General features: G+C 45.3%; 1 long non-coding RNA gene across 1 annotated transcript; it reads right to left on the bottom strand.

Annotated features, from left to right (window-relative positions):
• Positions 1–288: 288 nt before the first annotated feature.
• LOC147990685 (uncharacterized) lies at positions 289–9,417 on the bottom strand. The gene is made up of 2 exons (XR_015600177.1): positions 8,809–9,417; positions 289–558 (listed from the first exon to the last, which is right to left on the bottom strand). It is a non-coding gene; the product is annotated as an uncharacterized LOC147990685 (long non-coding RNA).
• Between the last annotated feature and the right edge of the window lie 1,426 nt (positions 9,418–10,843).

Genomic DNA, 10,843 nt, shown 5'->3' with positions numbered 1-10,843 from the left:
AACGATGTTTCATTCGTATGATAGAATTTTAATATGGGTTTAAATAAATTGGATCTTGGCGGAGGCTTCCCGGATACATACTTACTTTCTTTTATCCATATTGCTTCATAGCTAGCAAGTTTTAATTAGTATAAAAAACTAAACCAATGACTATTCATGATGTATGGGCTGATTTTGTGTAACGCCCTCGATGCGACTATATCTCCCACGTGTCGAAGTACGACTTAGAGGCATAACCGCATTGAAAGCAATGTCGCAAGTGAGGTAATCTTCACACAACCCATGTAATACATAAGGGAAAAAGATACATAGTTGGCTTACAATCGCCACTTCACACAATTACATGAATAAAGCATTACATCAACCAGATACAATCAGGGCCCGACTACAGAACCAAAATAAAAGAAGACTACCCCAAATGCTACACAGATCCCCGATCGTCCCAGCTGGGCTCCACTACTGATCAACTAGAACGAAACAACACAAAGGACAAGGTCTTCATCGAGCTCTTCCTTGAGCTTGGTTGCGTCACCTGCTCGGTTCCACGGCACCTGCAAGCTGGTTTTGGAAGTATCTGTGAGTCACGGGGACTCAGCAATCTCACACCCTCGCGATCAAGACTATTTAAGCTCATAGGTAGGGTAAAAGGTATGAGGTGGAACTGTAGCAAGCGACTAGCATATTTGGTGGCTAACATGCGCAAATGAGAGCGAGAAGAGAAGGCAAAAGCACGGTCGAGAAACTATGATCAAGAAGTGATCCTAGAACAACCTACGTCAAGCATAACTCCAACACCGTGTTCACTTCCCGGACTCCGCCGAGAAGAGACCATCACGGTTACACACGCGGTTCGTGCATTTTAATTAAGTTCAACTTCAGGTTTTCTACAACCGGACATTAACAAATTCCCATCTGCCCATAACCACGGGCACGTCTTTCGAAAGTTCAAAACCCTGCACGGGTGTCCCAACTTAGCCCATCACAAGCTCTCACGGTCAACGAAGGATATTCCTTCTAGCGGGAAGACTCAATCAGGCTCGGAATCCCGGTTACAAGACATCCTCGACAATGGTAAAACAAGTCCAGCAAGACCGCCTGATGCGCCGACATCCTGATGGGAGCTGCACATATCTCGTTCTCAGGGCAACACCGGATGAACACTACATACAGCTAAAACCAGCCCTCAAGTTTCCCCGAGGTGGCGCCGCAAGTGGCTCTGTTTCGGACCAACACTTAGACAAGCACTGGCCCGGGGCGATTAAAATAAAGATGACCCTTGGGCTGGCCTAACCCAAGGGAAAAAAGGCTAGGTGGCGAATGGTAAAACCAAGATTGTGCCTTGCTGGAGAAGTTTTATTCAAGGCGAACTGTCAAGGGGTTCCCATTATAACCCAACCGAGTAAGGAACGCAAAATCCGGAAACATAACACCGATATGACGGAAACTAGGGCGGCAAGAGTGGAACAAAACACTAGGCATAAGGCCGAGCCTTCCACCCTTTACCAAGTATATAGATGCATTAATTAAATAAGAGATATTGTGATATCCCAACAAAATAACCATGTTCCAACAAGGAACAAGCTCCAATCTTCACCTGCAACTAACAACGCTATAAGAGGGGCTGAGCAAATCGGTAACATAGCCAAACAATGGTTTGCTAGGAGAAGGTGGTTAGAGGCTTGGCTTAACAATATGGGAGGCATGATAAGCAAGTGGTAGGTATCGCAGCATAGGCATAGCAAAAGAGCGAGCAACTAGCAAGCAAAGATAAAAGTGATTTCGACGGTATGGTCATCTTGCCTGAGATCCCAAAAGGAATAAGAATGAGTCCATGAAGAAGACAAACGGACGAAGTCGAACGAATCCTCACAACGTGACATTATCGGAACTAACCCGAAGAAGCAACACCGGAAAGAAAGCAAACCACATGGTAAACAACCATCACATAAGCATGGCACGATGCGCAAACAAGTATGATGCATGTCCGGTTTAATGAGGCATGGCATGGCAAAATGCACAAACAATCGTACAAATTAAATGGAGCTCAATATGCAACGAGTTGCATATTGACGAAACACCAGATGACTTAATTAGTTCTCTCTTGTTTAGGTACTCAACAATATTAAATGTTGTTAGCATGGCAAGAGGGGAAGCATAAGAAATTATCTATCTAGGCAAGTTTAAATGAGGCCGGAACAACAAAACGACAAGTCCGGAAAATCCCCATATGCATTTAGCAATTTAATGCAAACAACAATTTTAAACATTTTAGTTGTTCTTGTCATGATGCGGGTGACATGAGCAAGTTTTATGCCATTTTTGTTAAAAGTTGACAAGAGCAATATGAAGCATTTGTCACCGTGGTGGAAAGGAAAAGGGGTGCCACGACAACAATAACGAAAAACGGTGCCACTGCAACGTTCCGGTTCCGGTAACTCGATTGAGATACTGATGCAAAGGAGAAGTATGCGGATACGTGCAAAAGATGGTGGGGCACTCCCGGATACCGGGCGTCCCATGAGTCGACGATGGTGACAAGGCAAAAGAGGGGCAACATGCACCGACAATTCGGTCACGGCGCAAGCTCGAGCATCTCATACATCACACATGCATTCGTTCACGGGCGGTCGTCTCGGGGTTATACCTTCGAAGCGTGCCTTTATTGGAACAGATCAAGTTCGAAGCGGAGAAGGGGAAGTAGACGTTCTCGGGACCTTCGTAGTGGAAGTAGTCGTTCTCTCATGCTCTAGGGTCGACGGTAGAGGTTCTCGCAATCTCGGCGACGGTAGTGGTACATGTTTATCGGTAGTCAAACATGACGATCCGGAGAGGGTACTTGGCAACATGCACGTCGTCGGTAATTGTACACAAACGTTGTCGGACTTGATGGGTTCGAGGTCTCCGGACGTAGTGGTACATGCTCGTTTTTCGGAGAGGTACATGGCGTTCTTCGGTCATAGGTACCTGACGTTTTGCTACTCGGGTCTTCGACGATGGTCGTTGTTCACATGACGTTGGGGTACTTGTCGGTCCGGTCTTGACGGTGGGGTACTTGGCGAACCCGCATGGTCGAACTTGGCGTAACCAGTGGTACTTGTTAGGTTCCAACAAGGAGATGCATCGATGGATCTCCGACTCGTTCTGGCGGTGGACGAACTTGGCGAAAACCCCGAAGGCGGTCTTGAGCTTCCCTGGTTGCCGCGCCTTGGCAGTGACAAGAGGAGCGACGAGGCCAGCGGGCAGCAACCGAAGATGGCCGGAGGTCTGTGGGCGTCCAGATCGGGTGGCCTCCTGGCTAGGAAACGACGACGGCAAGGCTGCCTGAGGCGTGGGTTGGAGCAATAGACCTAGGCGTCCATGGCAGGTCCTGCTAGTGGAGGGCTCGGGTCCCTGGCGCAACAAAGAGGCAGGGGAGCGACGAGGCCGCAGCGCCATGGGGACGGAGGTGGAGGCGAGGGCGACGGAGAGGTCCGGCTCGCCGGGCCTGCGAACGGGACGGCATGAGCTGCAGGGTGCCGGCGATGCTGCAGGTCTCATGGGCCATGCCGGGCGACGGACGCAGCTCGGGGAAGGCGCAGAAGCGGGGCTCGCTGGTGGCCTGCTGGACGGGCGCGAGGAAGGAGACATTCGGAGGAGGCTCGCGGGCAGGCAGCAACGCAACTGCACAGCGCTCCGGCGCACGTGAGGACTTGGCGTGGGGTGATGGCGCCATGGGAGGTGCGCTGTAGAGGGAGAGAGGGAGCCGCGAGAGAAGGAGAGGGAGCCGGTGGCGGAGCTCTCTCTCTCTCGCACAGATGGCGCACGAGGGAAAAGGGGAGATGAGTGAACGAGGGAGAGAGGGATGGGGATCGATGGAGATGGGGGACTCTGGCGGCGCTGAGGGGAACGAGGGAAAGGGTGAGATGGGGATCGGGCTAGGGTTACGGGGGAGTGCGGTTGGGCCTTGGAGGCCGGCCCAGAAGAGAAGGGGTTGCGCCTGGATCTTGGCTGGGCTCTTTCTCTCTCTCACACTCTCTTATTTTTAGCAGAAAAACAATTAAGGAGAAGAAAAGGAAAAAGGGAGGTTAGGGAAAGAATTTGAGTACGCGGATAAATTTCCCGGACTCGCAAAAATACGGGGAATTTGATAAAAATGGCCTGAGGATTTTTAGAGGAAGAAAAATCCACACGCGTTGGATTTAACTCGGCAAGTTTTAATTTCGAAACCCATTCAAATGAACTCCAAATGGGTTGAAATTATAGGAGGTGACCCTACACAATAGATGTGATTTATGGGCAGATTTGAAACATTAATGGAGAAAGTAAAATTGCAAACCCAATTTGCAATTTAACTTAAAAGGTCGAAATGGAAGGGTAGGAGGATGAGTCGGGTAAGGAAAGAGTTGAAGTGTAGTGTAATTGTGTTATGGGTGATTCCGACTTAATGAAATATTTTATAATAGCTCCCTAAATATTAGGAGGATATGTTATGAAGAGAACTCATCATGTGAATTCCTTTGGTTTAAATGGACCGAAGATCCATGCAATTTATTTAGTGAGTTGCAAAAGATTTATAAGATGATGGCATGATGGCATGCAAAAATAAAAGGACAGGCACAAATGAAACACACGGCGAAAATCTGAAACATATGGAAGTCTTCTCGAGCATCGGTCTCGGGGCGTCATATTTTGTCTCATGCCAAAAGATTAGGTTGACCGCGCGTGGCTCTTCTAAAGATGTATGGGTTGGTTTTGTTTTTAGCACCGCTGCATGGCTCATGCATGCATGTGGCCACGTTTGCCTGTTGTATAGTTGTCTCTCTGTGTTATGGATGGACACGTTGTGTTCTTGGTCTTTCTGGTGGGTTCTTTTTTCGTCTCCTTTTGCTTGCCTATAAGTAGCTCCTTGCTATGTTGGTCCTTCATTCAGTTTCCACATACTTCCCTAGATTGGTCTTCTCGATTCAGTTTCCGCCTCACTGCCGCATCCATTCTCTCCAGGCTCTAGCACCATCTTGCCTCCGGCAGTTGGAGACGAAGTATCTGATCATGGAAAACCGCATTAGAACGTTCAATGTGGTGGTCATGGCGCATCATGCTGGGTCTACTTCACCATCGTCGTGCTCCGCCGCCGCCTCCAACCGACAGCCGACGCACCGGTGAGGTCTGCACATGGAGCACAGTAGCAAGCACCAGTTTGAGGCGAGGTATATCGCATTGGTTTTTTGTTACTCACAGGCGAGGCCTCGGACGAGCGGCCAAATCCACGTGAGGTGGATGTTGCAGGCACGACCATCTCCCCTTCCTTCCTTCTTTTCCCCTCCAACTACCATATTATCTTTACCATGTCTTCTTTCCTTGTTATATTGTTCTTGGACCGATCTAGCGAGCGGGCGGCTGCTCGCTAGTCGTCCCGAACGGCCGGTCTAAAATAGACAATTTTAGTCCCTAATCCATAAAAGGTAATAATTTGTCTCTTTCAATTGATAAAACAATTTTAATTAGAAAAAGTATCACGTATTAAAAAAAGTACTACAAAAGCAAACATGTGAACATATATGAACGCATTTATTTTAGATTTTCAAATTTTTAAAAAGTCATAACTTTTAGATCGCACTTCAAAATTAAGATCCGTTTTCATCGTTGGAACCCTCGCGACGTGCTCTTCAAAAATAGATCCCATATGGGGATGTTTCGATGAACTAGTCTTCCTGCCAACTAAATATCAATATGTGTGTAACTAGAGTACATGCCGCGCCAACTAAGCATATGCACGTGCCAATAGTCCTTCTGCCAACTAAACATCAATGTGTGTGCAACTAGACTACATTGTCGCGCCAACTGAGTATATGTGTGTGCCAATAGTCCTGCCAACTAAACATCAATGCGTGTGTAACCAGACTACATTGCCACGCCAACTGAGCATATATGTGTGTAACTAGTCCTGCCAACTAAATATCAATTTGTGTGCAACTAGACTACATTGCCATGTCAATTGCGCATATGTGTGTGCAACTAGTGTCCTGCCAACTAAAACATCAATACGTGTGCAACTAGACTAAATTACAAGCCAACTGAGCATATGTGTGTGCAATTAGTGTCGTGTCAACTAAACATCAATGTGTGCGCAACTAGACTATGTTACATGTCAACTAAACATCAATGTGTGTGCAACTAGACTACATTACAAGCTATGACAATTCATACGCGACTATGCGGACCAGATTGTGCAACTCTGTGGCCATGCCAGTGCCAACTAGGACTACTATGTGTGCAACTACAACTATTGTGGATGCAGCTCCAAAAAACCAGGTTTGAAAAAAATTGCACTATGCAGTATTAAAGTTGCACAAAACAGTACTAAAGTTGCACAATATAGCGCGAAAGTTGACATCAAAAAATTTCGTCGAAACATAGTCATGCGGGATCTAGTTTGAAAGATCTCGTCGCAAAGAATTCAACAGTGAAGACGGATCTGAATTCCGACGCGCGGTTTGAAAGATATGACTTTTTAAAAATTCGGAAAACCGAAATAATTGTACATGAAGCTATTTCTTTCAAATCAGATTAACTAGTGTGAACACATTAAATACTGATAACGACATACACTAGCAGACAAAAAAACAACTCATGCATGGCTAGAAAGCCCGGCCGCTCGTTCTCGTCAATTAGCGCGCGGCCACTTTTTAGATTTTGGGATTGTTTTTTCACCCATGGGGATAGAGATGTTACCTCAGTTCGGCAACGAAGCCAGTGATTTCTATTCAATAATTTTCGTTAATACGGTATCAACTTATTTCAGTCCACCTGGCGGAACGAGTTTGCATCTGATGATGTCAGAACTTACGGAAAGTTTCTAAAAGAATTTATGACATGGTATTTTTCTTCACTCTTGATTTGTTCCATTCGTATTATCTTTTCTGCCCTAGGTTCGGCCCCAATTATAAAATTTGGAGCCTCCCGCTGAAGGTCCAAGGAGGCGGAAGCATGAACAATGCCCTCATCAAATCAACTTAATCGGATTCGAATCGAAGAATGACTTTCGAGAAAAGGTAGCAACTTCATTTATATTATGCACTTGGCAGGGGTATTCTCAAGGAATTGCAAGATGATGGGCTATACACTTCACATAGCCTGAGACCATGGTGAGTACATGGTCTTTTGACTTACTTTCTTTGTAGTTGTTTCACAAATTGAGGAGGGGTAGCAGATGGATGGCATTGCCATGCAGAACTGAAAACACTGTTGTATGACTACAGACTCTTCACTGGAATAAAAACAGGTGCGTGAGATGATAGATCGGGAAACACATGCATGCTCCAAGTTGTGAGCAGTTTTGTTTTTAGAGATGTTTATCCTGGAATGGAAATTTTTCTTATGAATATTTCTTAATGTGCCAGTTATGTGGTGTTTGGTCGGACGTGCGCATTTGCAGCACCATGGGGTACTCTTTGGCTGAAGTACATATTTTGTATCTTCTTTGGACCTAAATCAGACTGTTCAAGTGGTGTTTGCTCAGAGCATGCAGGTGGAGCACCATGGGATGCTCTTTGGCTGAGGTACAAATTTTATATCTTCTTTGGTTTGCCAGAAAGCAAGATGTTGGAAGAAAAGAAATATGCATCTTATGAACTAACCGAACAAGGCCTTAGAATTTTAATATCTTAGATATAATATTTGGGAAGGCGGTGTTTTTATTTTATGAAAAGAGTCTCATTACTTTAGAGACATTGATAGAATCGGCACTGTCATATATTATGGTGTGCTTTTACTCTACCTGGACAGTTTTTAAGTGTAACTATGTATAATTTATGGCTAAATCACACCGGCAGGGAAGCACTATCTAGGACCATTTAGACAATACCTAGAAGAGTGTTCTGTCTACAAAGGTACAAAGTTCAGACACTAGCTAGAAGAGTGTTCTGTCTACAAAGGTATAGAAAGACTAATAGTTTGATTTCGCATGTTGACAGTCAGCCAATAGAGTGTTTTGTCTCATTTCTCATTTGACATAATGAACTGTGAGTTTGCCAGCCAAATGTCATACACAAAGACATACAGTGTTAATAGCTGACAAGAATATGGATTTCCTTCCTCTGTCATGATGTGCGGTATAGTTTATTGCCGCCTGGTGGTGATAGTCAATTTCCCCTTGACACTATCTTATGTTAACCCTTATTTTCACCATATTTCCTTATGGAGAGCCAAAGAAGGAACAAATAATCAACACAACCAAAAGAAACAAAATTAGGATTTGAAGGACGGGAGGGCAACACTCTATTAATATTATGAATGTTCTGAATTGATGATCATTTTCTTTAAATAAAAAACACTACCAACAATTGAAGGGTTGCTTGAATCAAAATACCCTTATACAGTTAATTTAGTTCTTTCCAACAAATTGTGTTCATAATTACCATACAATTTCTATTGACTTTAAAATATGTGAGGAGTGATTTATGAAGGCATGTTATATTCAACCTTAATATTAGTACTTAAATCTAATTTCTTTTCTTTAGACAATCATTGAGGATATTATTTCCTTTCCCTTTGGGTAAGCCAAGGACGACGCCTGCTACAACTAGAAGAAAGTTCAATGGATAAAAAATTATTCCCTCTGTAAAGAAATGTAAAAGTGTTTAGATCACGAAAGTAGTTATCTAAACGCTCTTATATTTGTTTACGTGGGGAGTATATATTACCCAATAAAACACATAAAAACCATCAGCAGATCAACTTGCATCAGGCACGCACTACTGCCCAGAGTCAAAACTTCCCAAAACTTAGCCTGCACTGAATAGGAATTGAGCTAAGGCAAAAGCTACTCACCGATGCACCTCCTGCGGTCAGGGACAAAGAGCAAAACCAGTCTACAACTCCATGAGGAAGATGTTCAGCCGCCGTGCATCTAGCTATGCAGCAGGAAAGTCGCTGACGCTAGGCACATAGGATCAGACAGTGTCCTCGCACAGTCCACGGCGCTCCATCCCCCCATCCACCTCCAGCTCCAAAATCACCTGCTCCCCCGCAAGTCCTGCCGCGTCGACTACCACGCGTGGGCACCAGATCCGACAGAGGTCACCCTCGTGGGCTTCGCAAATCCCACCACCTCCGCATCAGCTGCCGAGCGGGCGGGCCAGCGCGGGCTCCGTTGCTGCAGCGACGGCCATGGCTGACCGCCTCCTTCCGCACGAGCCAGGATCTCCTCGAGGTTGCACGCGGTCTTGGAATCGGTCTCTGGGAGAGCTCAGTCTCTGGCGGTCAAGAGCACAAACGAGAAGCAGGGTGCCGGGCACCGGCGTGACCCGTGACTCCGGCAGACCGGGTCACGGGCGAGCGGCTGCAGCGGCGAGCACTAGCACGCAAGAGAGAAGACATGGGAGTCGTGACCGGTCAATCCACTAGAGGAAATTATTTGGGGAAGATGTTCTGGATCCATCTCGTCCTCTCTCTCTCTCTCTCTCTCTCTGATGCGCTCAGCTTCAGAGTACAGCAGGCGCAACTAGCATACCATCATCACTTCAGGTGCAATCGTGCAATCCAACTATGTGGACCCTTGGATGAGAAATAAGTTGTCCATATTTAGCAGCTCGGCCTAGATATGTTCTCTCAAAGGAATTTGCGTACATAACATCCAGTGAAGTATTGTTTAATCTACATGTGTTCGTCAATGTAGCAACTCTTATTTTTGATGAATTTGATCTAGCAAAGTTTTTTTGTTTTGTACATTTCTGCTTCAGGATTTGCAGCATAATCCGTTTTAACTACCATAATGTGAAATCTTCATCGAGAACGCTATAAAGACACATATGCAAAACGTACAACAATTCGGAAGAAGTCCATAAAAGCAAATTTCAAACAAATTAATGCAGCGCGGCGCGCCGCCGCGCACTACTCGCTAGTAATAGCTATCACTACATACATATATGGCTGATGGAAAAGCTCTATGGTTATCATGTTTTTACTAAAAGCCAATTTTTCCCTACTGCAAAGGAATATATTTTATTTAACCAACTCAATCCCAAAATAATAATCATTAACCCCATCAAATTAATTAAATAAAGTGTTGAGACCAACATGATAATTCAAGAACCAGAGACTCAAGATGTCCATAACCGGGGACACGGCTAACCATGATTAGTTTGTACACTCTACAGAGGTTTGCGCACTTTTCCCCACAAGACTCGATCTCCTCCGTTGAATTTCTCGCACTACATGATGTTTGAGAAACGGATGACCGAGACACAGTCTTTCAAAAGCATTAACTCTTTACTCCGGGCAGACCGATACACCTGCAATCCCCCTACATCTGCTAGTCCACCTCTTCAAGAGATCACGCAACTTACTCAATTATGCCAGATCCCATAATGGCTTGTGGCTACACACGGAAGTTTCTAGCATGAATAATCTTATGATCCCTTTGAGCCTGGGTGGCATTCCCTAGGGTGATCACACGGGTCCTCCGGGATCCCCTTGGGCAAGCACTGGGTTCTCCAGGTGCCCGGGCAAACCACTGGGTGCTCCAGGGTGCCCCTACCATTTCACCCAGATGTGTATTAAAGTAGCCACCTTAAGTTAACCATTAATAATAACTCTCACATCTGTCATGAATCACTCAAACCAAACCACGTCCACGAGCATACCATAGCAGTAAGCATAACGTAGTAAGTCCCAGGGTTAAATGCAAGACAATAGGTTCCTATCTCATCAACTACTTCCCAATACCCACATGTTATCAAGTCCTAACCATGCAGTGTTTGAGGGTTGAAACTAATGCATAAAAGCTGGGCAATGAAAAGTATGATCAAAGTGTGAACTTGCCTTGTATTGTTGATGAAGATGATTCACACTCATAACTCCTGAT

This window comes from Triticum urartu, chromosome 1A (assembly GCF_056163025.1).
Source record: "Triticum urartu cultivar PI428250 chromosome 1A, HENAU_Tu73, whole genome shotgun sequence".
Lineage (NCBI taxonomy): Eukaryota > Viridiplantae > Streptophyta > Magnoliopsida > Poales > Poaceae > Triticum > Triticum urartu.
The sequence above is the reverse complement of the archived record's forward strand: the minus strand, read 5'-3'. Positions and strand labels throughout refer to the sequence as shown.